The sequence below is a fragment of the Belonocnema kinseyi genome, chromosome 9 (assembly GCF_010883055.1).
Source record: "Belonocnema kinseyi isolate 2016_QV_RU_SX_M_011 chromosome 9, B_treatae_v1, whole genome shotgun sequence".
NCBI lineage: Eukaryota > Metazoa > Arthropoda > Insecta > Hymenoptera > Cynipidae > Belonocnema > Belonocnema kinseyi.
The window spans coordinates 37,358,092-37,385,420 of record NC_046665.1 but is presented as its reverse complement, the minus strand read 5'-3'; the positions used below and the strand labels follow the sequence as shown (position 1 = coordinate 37,385,420).

At 33.2% G+C, this 27,329-nt stretch overlaps 1 protein-coding gene and 1 long non-coding RNA gene across 4 annotated transcripts in view; one reads left to right on the top strand and one right to left on the bottom strand.

Annotated features, from left to right (window-relative positions):
- Positions 1 to 8,012, bottom strand: part of LOC117180058 — a 45,017-nt gene extending 37,005 nt beyond the window's left edge. For both annotated transcript variants that reach the window (XM_033372371.1, XM_033372370.1), the window contains exon 1: positions 7,831 to 8,012. The gene's annotated coding sequence lies outside the window, so the exon portion shown is untranslated. The remainder of the gene's footprint in view (positions 1 to 7,830) is intronic.
- Positions 8,013 to 24,286: 16,274 nt separating this feature from the next.
- On the top strand, positions 24,287 to 26,948 carry LOC117180059. Of its 2 annotated transcripts, none has more exons than XR_004467994.1 (6): positions 24,287 to 24,413; positions 24,629 to 24,894; positions 25,217 to 25,672; positions 25,777 to 26,015; positions 26,101 to 26,367; positions 26,753 to 26,948. It is a non-coding gene; the product is annotated as an uncharacterized LOC117180059 (long non-coding RNA). The 2 variants fall into 2 exon arrangements; XR_004467993.1 differs by having other exon boundaries at positions 25,217 to 25,676.
- The last annotated feature ends 381 nt before the right edge of the window (positions 26,949 to 27,329 follow it).

Genomic DNA, 27,329 nt, shown 5'->3' with positions numbered 1-27,329 from the left:
CACAGGTTCAATTGCCCGAACAATCCTATCATTTAGGATAGCTGTGAATATCTTATAAAGCGTGTTCAGACAAGTTATTGGCCTGTAGTTCTTCGGGTCAGCTAAATTGCCTATTTTCGGCAGGAGTATTGTGCGCCCTTCCATTAACCACTCTGGAATCGGCTCTTCCGACTTCAAATATGAGGTGAAAATACGGGCCAAATGCTGATGGGTTGAAGAAAACTTCTTCCACTAGAAGGTCTTGATACAACCTGGTCCCGGAGCGTAATAGTTCTTCATCGCTCTTAATACTTTTTCACCTCCTTAGTAGTGATGGGTGGGCATTCTTCATCAGGTGTTATGAGGGGATCACACATCTCCTGGAAGCTATTTCTATTTTCTGAGTTTTCGTTCAGTCTATGCTGCACTTCGTAGACTTCTTTTCAAAATATTTTGACCTCTGGTTTGGGCGGATGCTCGACAGTAACTGAAGGGTCTTGGAAGAGTTGAGATGGGTCGGAGAGAAACTGTTGATTTTCTCTTGCCCAGTCTATCTTTATGGTGAGTTGATGCATTCGTATTTTGGTCTTATGATCAACCGTTGGTTTTGTTTTACGGTTCGCAACGGCCAAAGCTCTCGCTAAATTATACACACAATAATTGATAGTCCAGAGGTCGAATTATTCGGATAAAATATCCACGAATCTCGTCATCCATTTCAGCTAGATCTTTAGGCTTGAGAGAAACCTTGGTCCTGATGTTTCTCCGAGTCATAAAGCATCGCTCTTCCTCTATCGGATGTCTGAACGCGGTTGGTGTTAGAGTCGCCTTTCTTTCTCTGTTTGCGGGTTCTTCTAGCTGTGGTAGAGTAGGCGTTCCGCTTACATAGACCCTTTTTGGAGTATTTCGTCATGGTTTCGCAGACGTTAATGCGAAAAATGCGATAGCTCACTCAGTGTGTTTCTTGCACCACAGAGCATGCAGCTGTGCCACGTAACCCCGTTCAGGGACCACACTCGCATCGTAGCGCTCTAGCAAGTCGTGATTCAGTCGCTCCGTCCATTTAAAGATCCCGAGATTTCGCCGATCCATCGCATTGAATCCATCTTCATTGGCTCCCCAAGCTCTAGAGTGGTCGGCATTGTTGGCCGAACCATTGTCGGGAGCCCTGCGCATTCTTTTGTTTTGAACTGCGCTTACTACAACTATGTTTGGTGTTGTCATTGTTGTTCCCGCCAGAAGCTAGGGAAAGGGATGCGTCCATCCATGTAGAGGCCCGCATGCAAGGATAAGGCTGCGTACTCTGAGAGGTCGCCCCTCTCACTCCCAAGCGGAGGTGTGAAAACCGTGCCGAAAGCTGAATGGCACCTGGGTGAGGTGTCTAGTACGGTGACTCTGGGATACCGGGTGACCTCTCGGCCTTATCTTTGCATGAAGAGCTCTACAGGGGTAGTCGAACTTCATTCCCTAGCTTCTTGCGGGAACAGGAGCATAGTAAGTGCGGTTCAGGAGCGACTTTCGCTGGGATCAGATGCAGTTTTTCAGATTAGCACCCGCTCCCGGCGAAATACTGCGGTTGTCCTTATGAAAAAACTTTTAATTACCCTAGTGGTACAATAAGACGACAAACGCGGGACTTTCGCCGTTCGGTAAGACGATGGCGCACAGTGGTCTGGAATAGGAATTTACTGTTCATAATCGCCCACAGGTCGTATTTCGTAATCGATTTAAAAGTTTTTTTTTTAGAAATGCTCAGCAATTAATTTTTAAGAAAATTGTGGTTTGCTTTTTTTTTAAACTTTTTCACAGAGCAACAATATATAAACAAATATAGTGACAAATCGACCATTTTAGCTTTGAGAATTTTTATCTAAAGAAAAAATACAGATAGAAACTCACTATCAACCGGAATTATTGCACATGCATTCATAGAACATAATTCATTTTAATCATATTTAACTTAATTATTATGAGCAATTTTCATAAACAAATTCTTATTAGTTTTTTTTATCATAGAAAAAATCATTTATTTGACGCTAGTTGCTAATTTTTTTCATAAGAGTCATAATTTGTAACAAAAAAATTAGCATGAGTTAACAACTATTATTTTTATAAACATTTCTATAAACAAATTCTTTATAAACGAGTTTTTCTCATAGCTGAATTGATTTTTCAGAACAAAAGCGATTTCCAATTGTCTTTAAAGCCATTTATATACATTAAGCTTTATCAAACATAAACAATATAGATTGTTTATAACAATTTAGATAAACAAGTCTCCTAATCGGCCGTTTCTTCGTAGACAAAAATGTTTTTTTCTTCAATAATTATTAGAGTGACATTTATTGCGGTGACTAACCAACTAAATTAAATGAAAAATAATTTATATGATTGTCATAAACAATTTTTGTAACAAAACTATGAATTATTTTTTTACATGAAAAAAGGACGGTTTTCCACTGAAATTATTTGACAATAAACTAACAGTGATTTCAAAATTGGATAATGGACATTAAATAATAATTTGCGTAATTGTTAATAACAATTTTAAAACAATGCGTGACAATCTGCGGTTGGTCATAGAAAAAAGATATTTTTTCTTCAATCATTTTTGTTCACTGAGTTCTTGATCAAGTTCAAATTTAACTTTGTCCCATTCAGGCTTTAAGGATGCAATGAAAAGATCTGAGGACTCAAGGAGTTTGTGAATTAGGTCGTGCATAGTATGCAATCGAGAGATTTTTCGTGTGTTGAACTATCGAATGTACTTGATATCCTTGTTCCTGGCTTCAGAAACTTCTTCGGAATACATGCCAATTGGCAGCATAAAATTCTCCATAACTTTTCCCCCATGTAACAGTATTTTATGAACTGAAGAAGGCATGTAGTACCATGGATATAAGCTCACATACAGTTTTGCTGTCCTAAAAGCATACTCGTTGAAAATGAGAGGAGGAATTTTTCTGCTACTGACTAACATTTGCAGAATGTTTCTAAACATTTTAATGAGTTATTTATTTACTCCAGTTATTTCTGACACTTGATCAACATCCGAGAAAAATCTACGAGCCGTATTACCACAATTAAAGTTGCCAGATCCTTGACTTGGTTGATCAATTATTAACCCCGTCTTCTTTTGAAATTCGTTGCAAATTCTTTGCTTAGCTTCTTTCATCGTTTCTTTATCCTCTTTCTTGCATATGCTCCATTTGCAGATTTGTAACCGATAAGCAATATGTAGTATACACTCCATGAATTTAATCCAGGCATGCAAAGTAGAAAGACCAAATTCTAAGCTGGATACAATTTGTTTCTTCTGCTTTACACGCTCTAGATCAATCATTTGTGATGGTATCGCTGTGCAAATGTAGCAAGTGGAAGATGATGGCGTATCAGTGAGAGCTGTACAAACTTTTCCATCCAACTATTTTGAAGAAAAATGCATTTTAAAAATTGCGAACGGATGGTCAGGGAGCCGGTGTAAAATTATTTCTAAACCTCGGTAGCTCCCTGGTAGTGCGCTTGGCTGATAGCCGCAAGGTCGCGCGTTCAATTCTCGCTATTCATACTTAGTTTTTTTGTCGATCAAAATGCTGTTTTATTTTATTTGTGAATAAAATTTAATCAAATTGTACTCTAAGGTATATTTATTCCTCATTTTAAATAAAAAATCTGTTTATCGTATTTTTATTATCTCTCGTGTGGACAATAATCGTGCATTTGATTAAAATTCTGTATTCTTTAATAGCTTCTAGTATTTACATTTTTAAATTATTAAAGTAGGAAAAAAGTGTTGCAAACAAAAAGGTCAACAATAAATACAAAATTAAAATATTTCCCGCAAACTACAGAAAAAACTCATAAATAGCAGCCAATTATCTTTAATACGTGAAAATACACTTTCAAGACACTTCTGATTCTTGTTAGTATATATTTATGAAATGAGTCACTGCGTCCACTGGTATTTCGTATTTATTATTAAAATTTTCATCTGAAACACTTTGTTCCTACTTTAATTTAAAAATATAAATACTATAAAAACTATTGAAGTATAAAGAATTTTAATGAAATGCACAATTGTCCAAACGAGTGATAATAAAAATACGATGAACACGGTTTTTATCAAAAATAAAGAATGAATAATCATTAAATAGCATAAATATATTAAATTTTAATAAAGAACGGAATGAACAAGCATTCTGATTAATAAAAGATTACAAAAAAAAACAAAGTATGGATAGCGAGAATCGAACGCGTAACCTAGCGGCTATCAACCGAGTGCTCTACTAGGGTAATTAATTTTATTATTAAGAATAATTAAGGGTGGAATCTATTTATAATAAACTAGCCATGACTAAAATGTTCTTATGCATGTTATCCTCTATCAAATTAACTTATGTCTTTTGAGAAAAAAAGTTTACTTACATACATTTATTGTGATAACCCAGTCAATCGAAAGTAGAAATTTGAATATAAGGTCAATTTTTCTTTGTGCAGACAGAATTTCGTTATTGTACAATTGTAGATTACAGTTTTACGCATTTTAATTAATTAACTAGACTCTTGAAATAAATCACTGACAATCAGTGAAAACTTACTTATTCATTCAGTAAAATAAACACTTCTGTGAGTTGGTAGCACTGCACCATGTCAGACAATATGTTTGTAGATTTAATCGAATAGAGGTAATATATGAGTAAGTAAATAAATGGTAAATATATAATAAATATAGTAAGAGTATAGAATCATAGTAAAAACTTAAAACCCGTAAATGTCATAAAATATTCAAAAACGGTGAAAAGTTTTGATGCTTGTAAATGACAAATAACCTCGCATATCACTTTACTGTCAAGATTCGACTTTCATGTAAACACCCGTTAAGCAAGTAATTTTTATACGAGCTAGAGTATAGTTTTCCCGCAGTCCTTTCAGCACAATGACAGCCTGGAAATTAAAAATTGTACTTCATTCAAAAATTATGTTTGCTATTTAAGTACAAGAACTGCAATAACGCTTTACTTTCCCTGGCGGACAGAATGAACGGAGAGGGTACGCTACAGCGTACGCTTATTGTATCCCTATAGTATCCTTTCTGTATCATGCAACAAATACTTCTAAAAAACAGCAAGATGAACACTTAGATTATTGCAATTCGGATTCTAGGTTAAAATTGCCGTTAGAAGGTTTGTGAATTAATAAGCAATAGTTTCTTTTCCAGCGTTAAAAAAAGTATATTAATAATTAATTGAACGGTTTAAATGAAAGCCCCGAATTCTATTCGGAAGGTTTAAACTGTGATTCGCCATCTGGTGCCAAAAATCAAAACATATTTACAAAACTATTAGAAAATTTGAGCAAAAAAAGCTTTCTCTTTGGGAGTTGCAGAAAACAGCGTGTACTTATATGCTTCAAGCATCACACTTGTGGCAATCAATTAGTTTACACACTTGTATCACAACTATCTATGATGTACAATTTAATATGCATCTTTAAAATTCTACCTACCCTTTCTAGTTCTGATTTTGGCCCCAGATGGCATTATGGCAGTTTATCCGTTCTTAATAGAATCTGGTCCCTTAATAGGAATCTTTTAATTAATTATTATTAATGCAATGCGATATTAAACAAGAATACTGGTGCGTCAAGTTATGACATACTTTTTTTTAACGCTGGAAAAGAAAGTATTGCTAATTAATTCACAAACCTTCTAACGGCAATTTTAACCTAGAATTCGAATTGTAATAATCTAAGTGTTCATCTTGCTGTTTTTTAGAAGTATTTGTTGCATGTTATGGAAAGGATACTATAGGGAGACAATAAGCGTACGCTGTAGCGTACCCTCTCCGTTCATTCTGTCCGCCAGGGACTTGCTTAACGGGTGTTTACATGAAAGTCGAATCTTGACAGTAAAGTGATATGCGAGGTAATTTGTCGTTTACAAGCATCAAAACTTTTCACCGTTTTTGAATATTTTATGACATTTATGGGTTTTAAGTTTTTACTATGATTCTATACTCTTACTATATTTATTATACATTTACTATTTATTTACTTACTCATATATTACCTCTATTCGATTAAATTTACAAACATATTATCTGATATGGTGCAGTGCTACCAACTCACAGAAGTGTTTATTTCACTGAATGAATAAGTAAGTTTTCACTGATTGTCAGTGATTCATTCAAAGAGTCTAGTTAATTAATTGAAATACTTAAAACTGTAATATACAATTGTACAATAACGAAATTCTATTTCCACAAAGAAAAATTGACCTTATATTCAAATTTTTACTTTCGATTGACTGGGTTATCACAATAAATGTATGTAAGTAAACTTTTTTTTCTCAAAAGACATAAATTAATTTGATAGAGGATAAGATGCATAAAAACATTTTAGTTATGGCTAGTTTATTATAAATATATTCCACCCTTAATTATTCTTAATAATAAAATTAATTACCCTGGTAGAGCGCTCTGTTGATAGCCGCTAGGTTACGCGTTCGATTCTCGCTATCTGTACTTTGTTTTTTTTTTTTAATGTTTTATTTCTCAGAATGCTTGTTTATTCCGTTATTGATTGAAATTAAATATATTTATGCTATTTAATGATTATTCTTTCTTTATTTTCGATAAAAACCGTGTTTATCGTATTTTTATTATCATTCGTTTCGACAATTGTGCATTTTATTAAAATTCTTTATACTTCAATAGTTTTTATAGTATTTATATTTTTAAATTAAAGTAGGAATAAAGTGTTTCAAATGAAAATTTTTATAATAAATACGAAATACCAGTGGACACAGTGACTCATTTCATAAATATTTACTAACAAGAATCAGAAGTGTCTTGAAAGTGTATTTCACGTATTAAAGATAATTGGCTGTTATTTATAAGTTTTTTTCCGTAGTTTGCGGAAAGATTTTAATTTTGTATTTATTGTTGATATTTTTGTTTGCAACACTTTTTTCCTAATTTAATAATTTAAAAACGTAAATACTAGAAGCTATTAAAGAATACAGAATTTTAGTAAAATGCACGATTATTGTCCACACGAAAGATAATAAAAATAGGATAAACAGATTTTTTATTTAAAATGAGGAATAAATATACCTTAAAGTGTAATTTGATTAAATTTTATTCACAAATAAAATAAAACAGCATTTTCATCGACAAAAAAAACTAAGTATGAATAGCGAGAATTGAACGCGCGACCTTTGCCTTATCAGCCAAGCGCACTACCAGGGAGATACAGAGGTTTCGAAATAATTTTACACCGGCTCCCTGACCATCCGTTCGCAATTTTTAAAATGCATTTTTCTTCAAAATGGGCCAAAATTGCGTCTCCTTAATTTTTCTCAGAAAACTTCCGGTATGTACCTTCCATCGAGAAGAGTATCAATTCAAAGCAATATGAAAGCAATATGACAGATTCATATTGCCAACATTTTTATTCCATGCAATCATTGCAAAACTCTACATGGTGCTAAAACTTTTAAATGAGATCCAGATGTATGGTAAAAGCATATAATAAATTACTCGATTTCTACCATAGTATAATTTCTATAGTGCTTTTTCTTTTTTTTTTCGTTTCCCCAATTTTCAAATTGATATCTCATTTTGCGTTAACGTAAGTTGAATTTTAAATGTGACGTCAATTCCCATCGGCATAATCATTTTGTTCCAGCTGATTACCAGGTGGTGAACCCACAGAAAAAAATGGTTAAACAAAGAAAATTACATAAAGTTTCCCCGACAATTTTATATTATTGTATCGTTGAGCTATGACTACTAGATCCACTGTCTAATGAAAAACAATACATACATACATAAAACACGCATCCATACGTACAGGGTGCACATGCTGGGCCTTCCCAAAAAGTATGCGACCCGCATACGTGTATGATACGGATGGCATACCTCAGAGTATCCACACTATATACACTAGCCGTCCAACAAGATGACCTCCGGCAAGACGACCCGCTCAACTTAATGACGAATGAACGCTCAACGAAACGACGGCGGAGTTCGTACCTCTATCTCCTCCACTTTTTTCTTTACAATGCACACGACCTAATGTTGAACTTAACACATAAGTTCGTTCTACACCGCACATGCTCTCAGCGCAGAATAGCGGGGACCCTTCACGCCGCATAGTGGTCTGGAATAGAAGTTTACTGTTAATAATCGCCCACAGGTCGTATTTCTTCACCGATTTAAAAGTTTTTTTTTTTGGAAATGCAGAGCAATTAATTTTTAAGAGAATTGTGGTTTTCTTTTTTAAAGTTTGTTTCACAGAGCAACAATATATAAACAAATATAGTGACAAAATTGACCATTTTAGCTTTGTGAATTTTTATCTCAAGAAAAAATACAGATAAAAACTCACTATCAGCCGGAATTATTGCACATGCATTCATAGAACCTAATTAATTTTAATAATATTTAACTTAATTATTATAAACAATTTCTATAAAGGATCTGACAACTCTAATTGTGGTAATATGGCTCGTAGGTTATTCTCAGATGTTGATCAAGTGTCAGAAATAACTGGAGTAAATAAAGAATTCATTAAAATGTTTAGAAACATAGTGCAAATGTTAGTCAGTAGCAGAAAAATTCCTCCTCTCATTTTCAACGAGTATGCTTTTAGGACACCAAAACTGTATGTGAGCTTATATCCATGGTACTACATGCCTTCTTCAGCTCGTAAAATACTGCTGCATGGGGGAAAAGTTATGGAGAATTTTATGCTGACAATTGGCATGTATTCCGAAGAAGCTTCTGAAGCCAGGAACAAGGATATCAAGTACATTCGACAGTTCAACACACGAAAAATCTCTCGATTGCATACTATGCACGATCTAATTCACAAAGTCCTGGAGTCCTCAGATCTTTTCATTGCATCCTTAAAGCCTGAATGGGACAAAGTTAAAGTTGAACTTGATCAAGAACTCGATGAACAAAAATGATTGAAGAAAAAATATCTTTTTTCTACGACCAACCGCAGATTGTCACGCATTGTTTCAAAATTGTTATTAACAATTATGCAGATTATTATTTAATGTCCCAAATCCAATTTTGGAATCACTGTTAGTTTATTGTCAAATAATTTCAGAATGGCAGAAGAGTATATTATGCATCTAGTGGGAATAAGAGAGACTTTAGACCGATTCCATTTTGAATTCATACAGTGACGTCCAATTTAAGATCTCAGAATAAATTGTTCTTTAAATATACCATTTTATAATGAAAATACATTGAACTCTGGATTTAAGTAATCTCGGTTAACGGTGTGCCTGGAATTTCAATTCGAGGAATTTTGGTGATGCAGGGACCGTAGGATTGAAATAGAGGCTGTGCTCAGTCATACGGGACAAGAAATGGTTCAAACGGCCCTGAATGTTTACATTTGGATTCTATAGATTTATGCAAAAGGCCTATGCAAAGTATGTCCAAAATCATGCATGAATCCATCTCTCAGTGTATAGGGATACGTACTAGACAGTCTGATAAGTACCTGAAAATTCTAAGAGATGGCATTAGTATTCACTAATGTGAACCATTTTCGTCGAGCTTGATCCTTCAAATGACGCCTGTCAAAACTTCCGCCATTTATGCTTACGCATTTACAAGTTACAGCACTGAGAAGCGACTAACCTCCGAGTTTTTTTTAATATGGAAAAATCTGAGTTTCGAGTTTTGATCAAACACTACTATCTTCGCAAGAAAACGATATCCGAGACCAAAGCCAAGCTGGATAAGTATTACCCGGACTCTGTACCGTCGATTGGAACGATTCATAAGTGGTTTACCGAGTTTCGTTGTGGGCGTACGAGCACAGTTGATGCTGAACGATCTGGGCATATCATTGGAACGTGTGGGCAATATCCTGCATTCAGTTTTGGGCATGAAGAAGCTCTGCGCGCGATGGGTGCCGCGTTTGCTCAAAGTGGACCAAAAACGAATTCGTGTGACAACTTCCCAGCAGAATTTGGCATTATTTTCGCTTAAGCCGACCGAGTTTTTGCGCCGATTCATAACCATGGATGAAACCTGGATCCACTACTACACTGCTGAGTCAACGCAACAGGCAAAACAGTGAGTTCCACCGGGCCAAAGTGCTCCGAAGCGTCTAAAAACGCAACAATGGGTCGGAAAGGTTATGGCCTCCGTATTTTGGGATGCACATGGCATAATATTCATGGACTATCTTGAAAAAGGTAAAACCATAACCGGAGCATACTATTCATCATTATTGGACCGATTGAAAATCGAAATCGCCGAAAAACGACCGCATTTGAAGAAGAAAAAACCGCTTTATCATCACGACAATGCGCCTGTTCATTCATGCTTAGTTGCACAAGCAAAATTGCATGAAATCGGCTTCGAATTGGTTTCTAAGCCACCGTATTCACCAGACCTGGCACCCAGCGACTATTACTTGTTCCCTAACCTGAAGAGATGGATCACCGGTAAGCGTTTTTACTCAATTGAGGAGCTCATAGCTGAAACTGAGGCGTATTTTGGAGACCTTCCGATCGAGTACTTTTCGGACGGTATCAAAAAGTTAGAAAATCGTTGGACTCGCTGTATTGACCTAAAAGGGGAGTATGTTGAAAAATAAAACCGACTTTGGCCAAAAAAACGTCTCCGTGTTTCATTTTTCAGGGACTTATCAGACTGCCTAGTATTTCATGGTTTATCCGAGAAAAATTGATCTATGAATTACGAGCTATTGAAGGTAACCTTCTAGCTGTAAAAATGTGTTGAAAACGGACAGATTTTTCTCTTTGAAAAGTTATATTCTTCTACGGATTATATATATTTAGCTATCTATTTTGGTAAATGATAAAAAATTATTGACCTGTAGACTGATCCAAAAAAATATAACAGTTTTTGAAATGTAAAAATGGTGGCTATTGTTTGAAAATATGAAAACTGGAGTTTCTCAAAAAGTCGGCCTTTCAACAATTTATGTAAATGCTTTTTCGTAGGTACACCAATTTTTCAGCTAGAAACAATTTTTTCAAAAGTAAAAAATGTGTTGTTTGCTAAGAAAAGTGGTAAATGTAAGAAGTAAAACTTTGTTCAGAATTAAAATTTCTACCAAAAATACTTTTACTACATTGATTTTATTTTTATCTACATGTATACGTAAAATTTTAGGTTATATATGCATATAAAAATATTGAAAAAAATTTAATTTTTGATTAAATTCAAATTTACTAAATCGTGATTAAGAAATGGATAATTATCATTGTTTCGACAATATTCGTAAATATTTACATAGATGGAATACAAACTTTTAAAAGGTGTAAAAGACCTTTTTGTAGAAATTTGAATTCTAGACAACTTTGTATTCTTTACCTTTAGCACTCTTTAGCATTTGATGCAGAAATTACTGGTACGGAATTTCTCGACTGTTTTGTCGGCGAAACTGTAAACATAATTGAAAATAGGTGACGCTTCGTACCATTTTGTACTTCTCTAAAAATTTATATTTTCCTTGGCTCATTCGATATAGATCAAGGATTTTTTCATCCTTTACAAAAAATAGATATCAAAATATATGTAATTATTATGTATTATTTTATGTTTAAAGGCCAAATTATTCTGAAACCCTAACCCTGACCTCTCTTATGATTTAAAATGGAATCGGTCATTATTAAATTGTGTACGTTTTCAGTGCGAGACGAAGACGATTACTAAACACATACGTAAGCCAGTAAAGGTCCACACCTCCATGATTAAGTGCCGCTTATCAAGTTCATAGGTATGTAGTGGCCATGCAAACTATATATATGCCGCCAAAAATTATTACGTCATAGATATATAATGGCCATTAGATGTCAGCTCGTAAATATGTAATAGCCATTTCATATCCATGACATCATAATTGTGGTCGTCATGCACATCTAATGGCCATGCTATGCCTATCAGCTGAAACGGGGAACTTTAGTTTCGCTCCACAGATATGAGAAACAGCTGTATTAATTCATACTAATTCCTAACTGAATTCACCTTGTATCCAGGAAAAATATTTTACTTTGGTTTAATTGTCACTTTCCTGTTACAGATTCATTAGTAGATAGATTAAACTTGTGAAACATGTAAATATATATTTTCAACTTATAAATACGTTTTCGTATTTCCTCTATAATACATAATGTTTAAGATTTGAAATCTTGTAATCATTTTTAAAATTATCCTCTAATTTTATATGTAAAGGAAAAGTTGTTTTCTATCGTTAGAACATAATTATTTAGATATCAAACATTTAAAATTCACTTTTTGCTCACTTTATAAAGACATATAATATCGACATTTTCATGCATAAATCCATATGTTGGAAAAATAAATATTTACAATCACAACTGGACATTTTAAAAAAATGTTTGTGGAAAAGATAATGCACATTATACTTAGTATTGAGTATATATTTTTTATTCACACTATTGAGTTCTATAAAAGGGCGGGGAGGTCTCTTGAAATCTCACCCCCGAATAGGTAGCGCCAGTACTTGCTACGCCTGATATAGTTATTACATGCTTACTACAGGTCAGCCTCTGAAGAAGAAACTGGGCAGAAGGCATTTCCGCGAATTGAAGTACCCCCTCCACTAGCCCTCCACTAGTCATGAAACACAATACGGTGTTGATTTACACTACGACGGTCTACTAGATGAGACATCGTGAGAGGGAAGGGATTCTTGAACTGACGGGTTTGCCGAGAGGTCGTTTTTGCGGATACCATGTCGGTTCATCGAATCTTGTACATCTTAGTCTTATTTTCATTTTGAATAAACGCAAGTAACGTTTACTAGGTGCACGGTACGTGATGGGGATTTGTGGGACTTTGTGCGCGTGGGTGACGAGCGTTAGGCTACATTATTCGAAACTGAAACAGTAGGCGCGTGATGTAGGACGCAAGTGTTGCAAACAGAAAGTCACGTGACGATGGCTGACAACGGGGAAGATTCAGAGCGCGATAAGCGGGCGAACCAGAGGAGCCTTGAACAGCTGAAGGCGGAATTGCAACAGATTCAGGCTGAGCGCGATGCTTTTAAAGCAGAACGGGATACACTTCCAGAATTAAGACGACAGCATGACATTTTAGGGCGCTAACAAGATGAGGCTAGACGTGAACGCGAAGAGCAAGATCAGGCCAGGCGCGACACCGAAGCTTTCTATAGGACCAGCCACAAACGCGAATTGCAAGCAGAGGCTATGCGCGAACGTGAAACACAAGATGAAGAGACTAGGCTCGCATGCGAAGAGCAACAGGAACAAGAGGAGGTGAATTGATTGCAAGAACTAGAGAGAGAAGGACGTCGACGTTTAGCACTAGGTAATCGTAGAAGAAATAGCGAAGAAACAGACGGACGACTTGGTCTTATTCAACTTCGCGATATCGACGGGACTATCCCTAAATTTACGGCGATACCGCGAAGTTATGGTTGGATACTCATTCAATAATAAAGGCATGGGAGCAAATGCAGATCGCGTAAAAGGAAGAATTTAAGTTGAAAACCGACTGTCGCGAGATTCATCGACTTATCTCGACGCGAAAAATAGAAAAAAGACGGAGGAGATGCGGAGTAAGGTGACAGAAAATATGAAACATGGCGGAGAGAAGACGAGTAGTGAAAAACAGGGAACTTCTACTAGTTCGAAAGATCAAGCAAAGGAGAGGGGCATTAAATGCTACAATTGTGGTGACTTACGCCACTTAAGTCGTGACTGCCCGAAAAAAGGTAAAGGAAAAAAGTGCTTCAAATGTGACGGACCTAGTCACATTGCTTCCGAGCGTACAGCGAACACCTTAGTGAAAAATATATTAACCAAGAAGAATGTAGGACATGACGGAATGGGTGCGGGAAATTTAATGTTGATGGAGACGAAGCGCACGAAATTGCGTTATAAAGATTGCACGATTAATGGGATTAACGTGACAGCTGCAATAGATTGCGGCAGCGATTTCAATCGGATGCGAGAAGATCAGTATCGAGAAGCAGGTTTTACATGCCTGGAAATGATTCAGGATACTGTGATGGTAGCTAGTGTTGGACAGTTTCAAACTATTGGGCGATTCAATACTACTACGATAATTGATAATGTCGCATATTCGCTAATTTTCAGGGTTACTCCACAGGTTGTTATTCCAGATAAGACTATTTTGGGTTTGGAATTACTCGACCAGGACGTGGTGCAAAAGCTGGTAACAGACTATCAGCCTACTGGTAATGAGGAAGTCCCGGTAGAGATGGAAATTGTCTTGACAGACAACAAGCCAATCAGTCGCGGACCAAGACGGCTCGCATTGCTAGAGATGGCTGATGTAGATCAACAGATACAGGAATGGAAAGTGAAGAATTATCTCAGAGAAAGCTGTTCCGAGTATACCAGTCAGGTGGTAGTAGCCAGGAAGAAGGATGGTACATCTCGAGTTCGTATAAACTACAAGCCTCTAAACTAAGTCGGGCAGAGACAACATTTTCCATTAACTTTGGTTGAAGATATTTTAGATAAGCTGACTGGTGGCAGGGTATTTACCACATTGGATTTAAAGGACGGTTTTCTGCATGTAAAGGTCGCCGAGAATAGTAGAAAATATACTGCTATCGTCACGCCGACGGGACCATATGAGTTTCTACGAGTAACATTTGGCCTTTGTAATGCACCAGCTGTGTTACAGCGTTACATGAATTACATTTTTAGAAACTTAATTAAAGCAGGGGTCATTTTTATGTATTTGGACGATATTATTATTTTATCGAAAAATGTTCCAGAAGCCGTAGAAGGACTGAGACGAGTCTTAGCGACGGCAGCACGATTTTGACTCAAAACCAACTGGAAGAAGTGTCAACTCTTGCAGAGAAGGATCGAATTTCTAATTTACGTGATCGAAAATGTGACGATCAGGCCATCAACAAAGAAGGCTGAGGGTTAATTCATTTCCCTGAACCAAAGGCAGAGCAAGCTTTCCAATCCTTTTTAGGGTTAGCTGGTTATTTCAGGAAATTCATCCCAATGTACACACAGGTCGCCAGGCCACTGAGCAATTTGCTCAAAAAAGGACGAAGTATCGCTATGGGATGCTCACACGGATTGCGCAGCCATCGAGATGACACTGAAGAGACAATCTCTCACACAAAGTTTCGAGATGACTGAGGGAACTGGAAGTATTCCGGTATAGATTCGAGCATCGGCCAGGTGTGAGGATGAAGCACGTCGACGCGCTGAACAGATACCCTGCACGTTTACTTCTAGTACGAGATAGTCCAGCGGACAGACTTCAGAGGGCACAAGATAGCGATCAGAGAGTCAAAGCAATAAAAACGCTTCTGACACATAAGCAGTTCGAAAGCTATCTACTGGAGAATAACTTACTGCACAAGGGAGAGGGCCAAATAAAGAAGTTGGTTGTCCCTTAAGGTATGCAGCAGTAGATAACCCAGAGAGCTCATGATGTAGGACACTTTGGAGTGAAGAAAACCACGGAGATGATACTGAGACTATACTTGATGGACAAATTGCCGATGAAGGTCGTAGTGTACATTCAGAATTGTGTTGAATACATTCTTGGTTCCAGGAAGCAGGGTCACCGAGCAGAAGTATATACGCGTGATCAATAATCGAAGTCGCGCTTGCACTGTCGAGTGTCCAAGATCATTTAATATTTTTTGACTGACTGCTGCGAGTCAATTTATTCTAAGTCGAATGACAGGTGGGGTGAAAACGCCCAGGCAACGAAAGAAAGAATCATGGATGTTTGCCAAATAGCGGACATCAATCCAAAGGGTCTCTCGTTACCTGAGGCGTGCCAATATCATTCTGTAAAATAGGATAAAATACGGAAATTACACTTAACTACTAAACAGAAAAAATACTTACATCTATATAAACCTAATACTAAAATTATATATATCGCCAGTGCTTATGAAAAAAACCTGAAAAATAAAGCTATGAAGAAAAACCATTTTCAAAGACGACGTGAAAAATAAATTGTTTATTGGGTCGCTGTGAAAAAAAACATTGGCTTAAGACACCGTGAAGAAGAACATATCTCAGTAAAATGCTACGAAAAAAATATATTTCGGTAAATGCTGACAAAGAACCTTATTCCTATAAGCGCCGTGAAAAGAAACCTCACTCATGAAAAAACCGTGAAAAAAACCATATTCGTCAAAACTTTTAATTTAACCGTTTTAATGTTTAAACTTTTAATGTTAATAAAATGGGCCAAATTCGATTACTTCCGGGTTTTTCAGGTCGCTGATTATGAATCCGATGTCAAAAATGCCAAAACAAAATGGCGGATCCAATATGTCGGACGAGTATGCTAAATAAACGTTCGATTCTTTTCACAATTGGTATAACGGGGTTTTGAAGGTCGCTGATTGTGAATCTAAAATCAGAAATTATAAATATTCAAATTCAAGATGGTGGATTTAAGATGCCAGTTCCGAAATCTATACTCGGGGTTTTTGGAAACAATGCTTAGGGATTTCAAATTACTCAATTAAAATTACTCGAACAAATTTAGTTTATATTGATACGTAAATCTTTGAAATCGTAGATGAGATTTTAAATACTTTGATTTCAATAATGAAGCATCTGTGGAATTTATAGATTACGCTAAGTAGGAGTAAGTTTTAAAAATTTATCTACATTTTAACCACAATTTATGTGTCAGTCTTGGCCATATGAGATCTATTTCGAAAAATTACGATAATCTAATCGTAGATCAGCGATCGTAATCAGCGACCCCAAAAGCCCCTGAGTAGAGATTTTTAAGATCATATATATATATTTTTTCAAAATTTTGAAACCGCCATCTTGAATCTGCTATCTTGAATTTGAATATTTCCAAATTCTGACATCAAATTCGTAATCAGCAATCCCAAAAAACCCCGAATAAAAAGTTTCAAGCTCATATATCTTTTTATTCAAAATATTGAAATCGCCATCTTGAATCCGCCCTCTTGAATTGAACATTTTAAAATTCTGACTTCAGATTCGTAATCAGCGGCCCCTAAAACCCCCAAGTAGATATTTTCAAGCTCATATAACTCTTTTTTTCAACATTTTGAAATCGCGATCTCGAATCCGCCATCTTGAATTGAAAATTTCGAACTTCTAAATTCATATTCGTAATCGGCGACCAAAAAACCCGAAGTAGAGGTTTTCAAACTTATTTATCTCTTTTTTCTAAATTTTAAAATCGCCATCTTGCATCCGCCACCTTGAATTAAAATTTAAAAAATTCTGACTTCATATTCATAATCAGCGACCCTAAAAACCCCCGAATAAGAATTTTCAAGTAAATTCACTGAACAATAGGAAGAAGTAATTATTTACTTGAAGAAACGATGTGAAAAGATTTGCTTCCCGAGCGTTTTCATAGCCCCTCTTAATAAGTTACTTATCATGGTATTTTTATAAATAAGGTTTTTTTACGGCGTCCCGTGTGGAAATAGCCCCAGTTGGCCCTAATAAAACATGATTCCTAGTCGGGGCTGGTCAGGACACAGTTTTTTTAGGATAGCCCAGCCGGGATATGGTCGGGGTTATTCTGGTATATTTTTCTTCAAAAGCCCAGTCGGGCGACAGTCGGGGGCAAGTCAGGTATATTTTTATTCAGTTTCATAACCGATAATGATCAGTAAGTAATCAAAATATTAAGTAAACAGGGCCCACTTAAAAAAATTAACTGTCTATGATTTAATTACGCTGCTATCTTACACAATTGTCAATAGTTTATACAATGTTAAGAGTTAATTAATTATTCTGAGATTTATCTTATAAATCACTTAGCATTCATTTGAAAAGGAACACTTTTTAAATATAGAACAAATGCAAGTAAGTATAGATATATCACTTTTTTTGGTTTAATACAACGGCTTGAAATATTAAATAAATAATAATAATAAAATGCAAGTTTCGCGCCAAGAAAAAACTGGTGTGCTTAAATACATAACCTTAAAAGCGCTTTTGACAGAAAGTTGTTTACTTACTTTGTGTGTCGTGAGTTTTGTTTCTGGAAGTGTACACTTTAACTTTTAGAGTAGTTTTTTTAAGACATATTTTCTTATGGGTAGAAAAAGGATCATCCAAGAACAAAACAGAATCCGTGCCAAAAAAAGAGAGATTTAAATAAGAGAAGAAATCTTGATTCCTATCAGCCCGATATCTCAAGTTCTGGAGACGAATTCGCCACAGAGGAATCGTCTTTCAATCCTCCATTCGAAAATATTCAACAAGGAAAGTTAATTCTTTTTTATTCATTTATATTATAAAGGTTTACATTAATTTTTGAACTGAGAGTTGTTTTATTTCATATATTGAAAAATTAAATTTTGAGGTTAGGTACTTTAGGTTTAAGTAATTAATATGTTTGTCATAAGGGTATATTATGTTAAATTTATATGGTTTGAAAATTGTTATCGTCATTGTTTATTTTCAGAAATTAATCAAGCTGAAGAAGAGGCCAACGAATTTATTGGGAACTCTTCAATTAAAGAAAACTCAAGTGATACAGCTGCAAGAGGTGATTATTTCGGAGTTTCTTATTATATGTATAATCATGAAGAAAGATTTCGGTATTTTTTATTATTGTTTTTCATTTCTCATTTTTTATTCAGGTCTGTAGGTATCCGATTTCAAAATTTTATTTGAAAGAGATAATACATATGACAAATTTGTTTATTCACTTATTATTTATTTATTTTAAAAATTGATGTTATATTTATTTTGTTATTTTCATTATTATTACTATTTTATATTTTTACGCTTATGCTAGATGTCTCCGAAGATAGTGGAAGCAGTTTTATAATCGATATGCAGTATTCGAGTCAGTCGTCGTCCAATGAAGAAAGAATCGATAAAACAATTGAAGAAATGGTCAGTGAATCTGAAGACATCAGCGATTCTGCAGATTCAGATACTGAATTTGAAGAAGAATCTAAAATTGAAAAGTTAAGAGAGTGGGCAAATGATTGTAACATTGCACAAGTGCACTTAGATAAACTGTTAGAAATTTTAAAGGCTCGACTTTTGCCAACTTTACCTAAGTCATCTAAGACATTTCTCAGGACAACTGATGCAGACTATAGAATAGAGCAGATGGAAGATTCCGAAAGCGGTGTAGGATCATTTATTTATTTATCAATTGAAGGACAGCTCCAAAATTGTATCAACAAAAATTTACAGGAAGATGCAGTAACTGAATTTCAAGTTCATGCGGATGCCATGCCTGTATCTAAATCTGGCACTGATAATTTTTGGGTTCTCGCAGGAAAAGTTCATTATGATCCCGATGTTTATAAACGTTTCCAAATTGCAATATTTCAAGGTCAGAATAAACCAAAGATTTCGCAGTTGTTTTTAGATTGTTTCATTAACGAGTTCAGTGAACTGCAGAGTAATGGTATTCAAATTTCGGGGAAACGTTTTGACATACAGTTGAAGTGCATCATTGCTGATACTCCTGCTCGAGCTTATTTAAGAAATACTTTGGGTCATGGTGGAATTTATGCTTGCGAAAGATGCACTGTGAAAGGAGAAAAAGTTGATAATACGACTCTTTATCCCGTTACTGATGATCCAGGCAGGACTGATATTTCATTTTGCAATTTTGAAAAACCAGAGCATCACCATGGTCCATCTCCATTTTCACGGATATTTTCATTTATAAATATAATTGCGATCTTTGTTTTTGATTTCATGCACCTTTGTTGTCAAGGTGTTATGAAAAAGCTATTAGAATATTGGATGTCAGATGATCTAAATTTTAAGCTGTCGTCAGCGAATAAAGTCGAACTCTCTAAACGTCTTCAACATTTAAATCTGAAATCTCTCGCGAATTTCAACGTAAATCAAGATCACTAAAAGCTTACATGAAGTTCAAAGCCACAGAATTAATATTCCATTTAATATACTCGGATCCAATACTTTTGAAAGGTATGAATAGGGATGATTTGTATAAACACTTTCTATTATTTCACAATGCTTGTAGAATTTTGAGCTCTAAAAATATTTGTCTGAAATACTTGGACCAAGCAAAACAATACTTGCGTAGTTTTGTTATAGCTATGAAAGATTTGTATGGTCTAAATTCATAGGGAATAAATGTACATCATTTACTGCATCTTGCAGACGACGTAAAGTTTATGAAATGTAGCCTCAGTTTTATTACAGCATTTCCCTTCGAAAATCTCTTGGGAAAAATACAAAATTATCTCCGTACTTCGTTTCGTCCTCTGGCACAATTGTGTCGTAGACTTCACGAAGAAAGTCTATTACAGAAAAAAAAACGAACTTACCTTCTTTTATTGAGGTTCTCAAAACTTGTCGGAATGAGTACGTAAAAGAAATTTGTTATAAACAAATGATAATCACAACTTTAGCTCCTAACAATATGGTAACTATAAATGACAACACAATTATCAAGGTTCGAAAGATAGTAGGAAATCTCAACATCCTTTAAATGTTGCAAATGGAAGGCATCATTTGGGAAAGGGAGAAACCCATTTACAATTATCCTTGCGATTCAGGGAAGTTGCAGATGTGGGAGTTGAAAAGTTGTCCTACCAATAGATCTATCGTTCGTGAAATAACTTCAATTGATAATAAATTAGTGAGGTTACCTATTATAAAAGAAAACGATGTAAAGAAATTTTATGTTGTGGAAATGCTACATTGAGTCACTTTAATTAATTTTGACGATGTATCTATATAAAATATACATAAATTTAATTGGAAAATATTATTTGGCATTTACGATGAGTTGTCGTAAATTCTATTGTTCTATTCTAAATTCTATTATTATTGAAAATTCATTGCAATTTGATCCAAAACTTTTTAATGCAATTCTTTATACACAATATGTTTAAATCTTGAATTTAGAAATATCCAAATGCTGGAATTTTGCAAATGCTAAAAATGTAATTTAAATTTTTAAAAATAAATAATTGTACTTTAATAAATGAACGTATTGATTAGTTCAGAAATTTAAATATCTATATAATAGATCTAGTCATTTTTTGATTCGGAGCAAATTGTGAAAAATATTGTTTCTGATTTTACATTTTTTAAAATTATTTTTGAATGCAGTTTCAAATAATGATCGAACTAACATTTGTATCTATTAAAATAATTTGTTTATCAATAATAATACAAATAACATTTTGATCATTTCAAAGATTGCCGCGAAATATGACCAATAAGGTACGTTGCTCGACGCATGCTCATTATAAAGTGGCGGATTATTTGGGAGCACTGCTGCATTGCATTACGTGATCACAGCAGTGATCCCAGATCTGAAACGAGATGTGGTCCAATACTATGACAGAGCTATGTCCGTGTGAATATAGTAGGAGAAACTGTAAATGACTGAGTTGCGCGCGCAACCCATTTCTCCTCTTCTGAATTTGAAAACTCGTAGATGCACGATTGCCGGTCAGAGCACTTCGTCGATTCTATTCATATCTCTATCTGCTTTGAAATAAAATGAAGAGATTGGGATTTTAATATTTCCAGGTTTCGATGCTGGCGATTCTCATGATTTGAATACTTCGCGCGCCCCTTTATATGCGAATATTTTGAAGTTACGTTATTTCAAGTATAAAATATAAATTATATAAATATGAATACTATTATATGTATAAACATATAAATATATTATTAATGATAATATTATAATTATGTTATATTATAATAGTCTTATTTACGTCTTGATTCGCATTTGAAAGAAATTAAAGAAATTGGCGATTTTGGAATTCATCTCGTCTTGATAAAAACTCAATTATTTGATTGAAAAATTAATTAATTTGTTGAAAATGTAACTATTTTGAATAAAAGTCCTCTTTTCTATCAAAAGTTCAACTACTTTTTTAAAATTTGTATTTTTTATTTATTTAAAGGTTCATCTCTTTCGTTGAAAATACATTTTTGAAACTGACAATCAATACCATTTTTGGTTAAGAAATCATGTGTTTTGTTAAAAGGTCGTCTTTCTTTGTAGAAATTAAATTGTTGTATGGAAAATTTATACTTTTAGATTAAAAATTACATTTTTCGGTTGAATTATCAACTATAAATATGTTTTGGTTGTAAAGTCGTTCTGTTGTAAATGCAACTATATTGTTAAAAATTAAATTCGTAATTTTTGGGTGGAAATACTCTTTTTGTTTTTAAAATTAAACAATTTCGTTGTAAGTTCATGTTATTTGTTGGAAATTGACCTTGTTTAGTAGAAATTTAATCTTTTTGGTTGAAAATGTATCATTTTTGGTCAAAATTGCAATTGTTTGGTTAAAATAACAACTGTACACATTCTTGGGTTTGAAAGTCGATTATTTCACTAAGAGTTGAACTACTTTGTAAAAAAATACGTTTTTTAACAAGGTTTTTTAATTATGGTTGAAAATTTAACTATTTGGTTGAAAGTTTAACTCTTTCATTGAAAACTCATATTTTTCGCTTAAAAAATTCAACTTTTTGTAGATAATTCGTCTTTTTTACTTTAAAATTAAATAATTTCTTTAAAAATTCATGTATTTTGTTTAAGATTTGTCTTTTTTTGTAGATCATCAATTTTCATGGTCGAAAATTCATCTGATTGGTTGAAAATTTAACAACTTTGTTTAAAATTAATTTTTTCGGTTAAAAATTATTTATCTCTATCTGAAAATGTAACTATTATATGAATGATTAAAAGTTAATCGTACATGTTGGTTAAGTTGGAAAATCGTTTTTTTTTTTATAGAACATTAATCTTCTTGGTCAAAAATTAACCTTTTCCATTGAAAATTTAACAGTTTTATTGAATTTTATTTATTTCTGGAAATTATACTATTCCATTTTTGGTTGAAACTTTATCCTGCACATTTTATTAGTTAAAACAACAATTATTTGATGGAAAATTAATTTATATTGTTGAAAAGTAAACTTTTGGTTGAAAATTGATTTATTGTGTTATTTCGATTTTTTCTTAAAATAAAAAACTGCAAAATAAAAAAATTGCCTTAAAATCGTTATTTTGTATTTTTTAACCAGAAATCTCTAAAATGTTAAAGTCATTAAAATTTTTAAATCGTAATTTCGTATTTTAAAATAATTTTATTTAAAAAATCGTAAAATTAAAAGGTGTTAAAAGTTTGGATTTTATACATATGAATTATTGAGCGTTTAAATGAAATATTTCTGAATTAAAAATTTGAGGTTACGTTATTTCATGTATAAAATATGAATTATATAAATAGTAATACTATTATATATATAAATATATACGTATATCAATAATGATAATATTATAATTATGTTATATTATAATAGTCTTATTTATATCTTGATTCGCATTTGAAAGAAATTAAAGAACTTACAACGAAATTGTTTAATTTTAGAAACAAAAAGAGTATTTACACCCAAAAATTATGAATTTAATTTTTAACAATATAGTTGCATTTACAACAGAACGACTTTACAACCAAAACATATTTATAGTTGATAATTCAACCGAAAAATGTAATTTTTAATCAAAAAGTATAAATTTTCCATAAAAAATTTAATTTCTACAAAGAAAGACGACCTTTTAACAAAACCCATGATTTCTTAACCAAAAATAGTATTGATTGTCAGTTTCAAAAATGTATTTTCAACGAAAGAGATGAACCTTTAAATAAAAAAAAAATAAAAAATTTAAAAAAGTAGTTGAACTTTTGATAGAAAAGAGGACTTTTATTCAAAATAGTTACATTTTCAACAAAATAATTAATTTTTCAATCAAATAATTGAGTTTTTATCAAGACGAGATGAATTCCAAAATCGCCAATTTCTTTAATTTCTTTCAAATGCGGATCAAGATATAAATAAGACTATTATAATATAACATAATTATAATATTATCATTATTAATAAACGTATATATTTATATATATAATAGTATTACTATTTATATAATTTATATTTTATACATGAAATAACATAACCTCAAATTATACGCATATCAAGAGGCGCGCGATCTATTGAAATCATGAGAAACGCCAGCATCGAAATCTGTAAATATTAAAATCCAAACTTCCTGAATTTATTTCAAAGCAGTCAGCAGATAGATATATAAATAGAATCGCCGAAGTGCTCCGACCGGCAATCGTGCACCTTCGAGTTTTCAAATTCAGAAGAGGAGAAATGGGTTGCGCGAGCAACTCAGTCATTTACAGCGTCTCCTACTATATTCACACGACATAGCCCTGCCATAGAATTGGACCACATCTCGTTTCAGATCTGGGATCACTGGATTACAGTCGAATTCTTTCAGCCGAAATTCCACGCTTCAATCAACGTTTTAATTCTCGGTTAATTCGTTGATGTCTCGATTAAAAATAAAATATTGAACAAATTAACACATGTTAATAAACAGTTGTAGACAAAGGTGAGTAATATAAATAACGCTGAAAATCTAGTAAGTGTAGATGTGAGAAAAGGTTTTAAAATGTTGAGGTTAGGTTAACTTCTAAATCTTATACTTCACAATTCGTCATTATGTCTAACATTTCTACTTTTGAAACAATGCTGAGTTTATTCATTTTTTTATTTTTCATTAAATCTTGGGATGTACAAAAGTAATTGGACTTTATTGTTTTTAAGGATATAAATGGCAGGCCACAAGCATGATTCTTATATTTAACAATTGGTCGAGTTTATAGTTCGTGGACCTCGCACCACAAAGAAAATCGACATGGTCCCTTCTGACTGGGTATCTTTGAACAAAAAAACAGGCAAAATTATCACAAAATTTATGCCTCAACCGTATACAGAGAAGAGATGTGGTGTTTTGAAAAATCTAGTAAAAGCTTTAGGTGATCCTGTAGATGACTGGCCACAATTTAATGTAATTATAAAAGGTGGTGCTAGTAAGTATAAAGACAATTCCTGAATTTAGAAAATATATTTTAATCATTATAAAATCTATTATAATAATTCCTTCAAATTTTTTAAATATTTACGTAGGCTGAATAAAAATACATAAAACTGCTTTTAATATACATGTTATTCAGTTTTATAAACAAATAATAATTTTAGATTTGATTTCAACATTACTTATTGAACGGATAAAGATACAGTAATTTACACTGTCTTTCGTACGAGGGAAATTATTTTTGAAATTGATCTTAGGAAACTAAAATTCCATAATGATAGATTTGTAGATTTTCAACCTATTTATGTTTTTTAAAGGGTCATGTAATGAAACTGAGAAACGTTTACAAACTCTACAAACCGAGGAATATGCGTTTTCTATGGAAAGCGATATGACACCAAAATAAATTGCTCAAAAAGCAGTTCGTAAAATAAAGCAAAAAAAGTTAAAAATTAGTGCTGAAGCAGAAGCTGCTTTGCGCAATGTCCCAGATTTAAACTCTGATAACGAAACAGAGATAGAAAATATTGCAGCAAATGCCAATCAAAAATCGTCAATGAATAAGACTCCAACGTACTCTGCAATAAACTGATATCGAGAAAGAGAATTTATAAAAACTCCTGCTGTTTTAAAAATCAATAGTCGTACTGAGTATTCCTTCCAATTGGAAAATAAGTTTGGAAACGGCAAGAGCGGTGCAAACATCAAATCAGTAAAGAATAAAAATATTAAAACTAACCTAATTACTGATCCAGAAGAAAATTGGGATGACAGTAAGTATGTATTATTTAAAAATAAAAGTTTGCAAACGAAATAAAACATTCTTCTCATCTAAATTCAGTAAAATAACATAAATTATTTGTTATTACTATTTCAGGTGATGAAAGTTTACTTGAGATTGAATCTATGGAGAAAGTACACCCGACAAGTTCAGAATTATTATATGAAAACGTATATTCAGATTCCGGGGAGGATAAACGTGACAAAGAAGAAAAACTCAGTACTTTTAAGGGAAAACACACTAGTTTTCAACCAAAAATACAAATTGATTCGCAGAGTTTTGTCAATAAATCAAAGGAAAATTAGGAAAGAAACCTGACAAACCGAATGATTTTAGTAAGTTCATAGAAATATTTTATTTTTTACCTCAGCTTAAATCATAAAAAAACGCAATATGTCATTCTTCTTCTTATTTTTTTAGAAAGAGACCAGCATTTAAAAGAGAAAAAACCTCACCGACCCAAAAAATATAGACATACTTCAGATACTAATTGCAAATAAGCTTTATTTCTAAATCAAAGCAAATCAACGCTGTGAACAAGAAGCACGCCACAATGCTTTAATTGAACAAGGCATTCAGGAGAATTTTCTAACAAAATATAACTTGGATTTGCCTTTCTGCACTAAAGCAGAATTTGACGAATTCTGCTAAAATATTCGCACGAATGATGATTATAGAAAGGAATTCGTAAGTCACAATAGTAAAAATAATTTGCAATGATTCACTAAAACGATAATGATTTAAAATATTCATTAATAAGTAATTCCTCAATGTTTTTTTAGATGAAATCCTTGAACAAACTGTTTTATAAAACCAATATTGCTAGACGCAGTATTAAAAATATTTAAAAAAAGCATTTAAGCCGCGAATTGGCAATTCAATTTACCGCTATTAAACAAATGCGAAACAAGTTTTTAATACGAACAACTTCATTCTTCAATTGCTTACTAGCTAAAAGTATTAAAATAAACTTTACCGTCCATGGGCAATTTCAAATTTAATAGAATTTATATTTATAAATACCGTGAAATAAATTTTCTTTTTTAATTTGTAAAATCTTATGTTCTAACAGGAGTAATTGCAGATACACATAAAGATCAAAACGGAAAGTTTATTACGGAGTCGACTTTTTTAAGTTTACTAGGAAATGTTCTGAGTAACACTAAGGATTGGAAGGGAAATTGAAGGAAGAGACCTTGTTGTACGAACGATGATGGCGAGAAAGATGACTAATTTGAAGATTAATAATTTCGTCATATCTTCATTTTTTTAAATTTCAATTTCAAGGCTTGATAAAAAAATTATTTTCGTGTAATAAATTTTTCGTTCTTATAAATAAATAAACAAAAGAGAGTTTTCGAAAATCTTTTAAGAGATAAAATGAGCCTTTAAAAAAGGTTTGATTGCTGCAACCAGAAATCAAATATTCCAATAAAAATTCGATTTAATATTTAAACCTGCTATGCCGTGCAAGTGAAATAAATCGTATCTACAGTTTAGACAAGTCATCTATCACTTTTACGATTCTTTTAAATAGTGTTCAAATGTCCATGATTCTGATGGTGTTAATTGAATATCCATTTTGCAATACGATACACATAATCGATGTTCATGAAATTTACGAGGATACAGATTATTTGATTCCTATT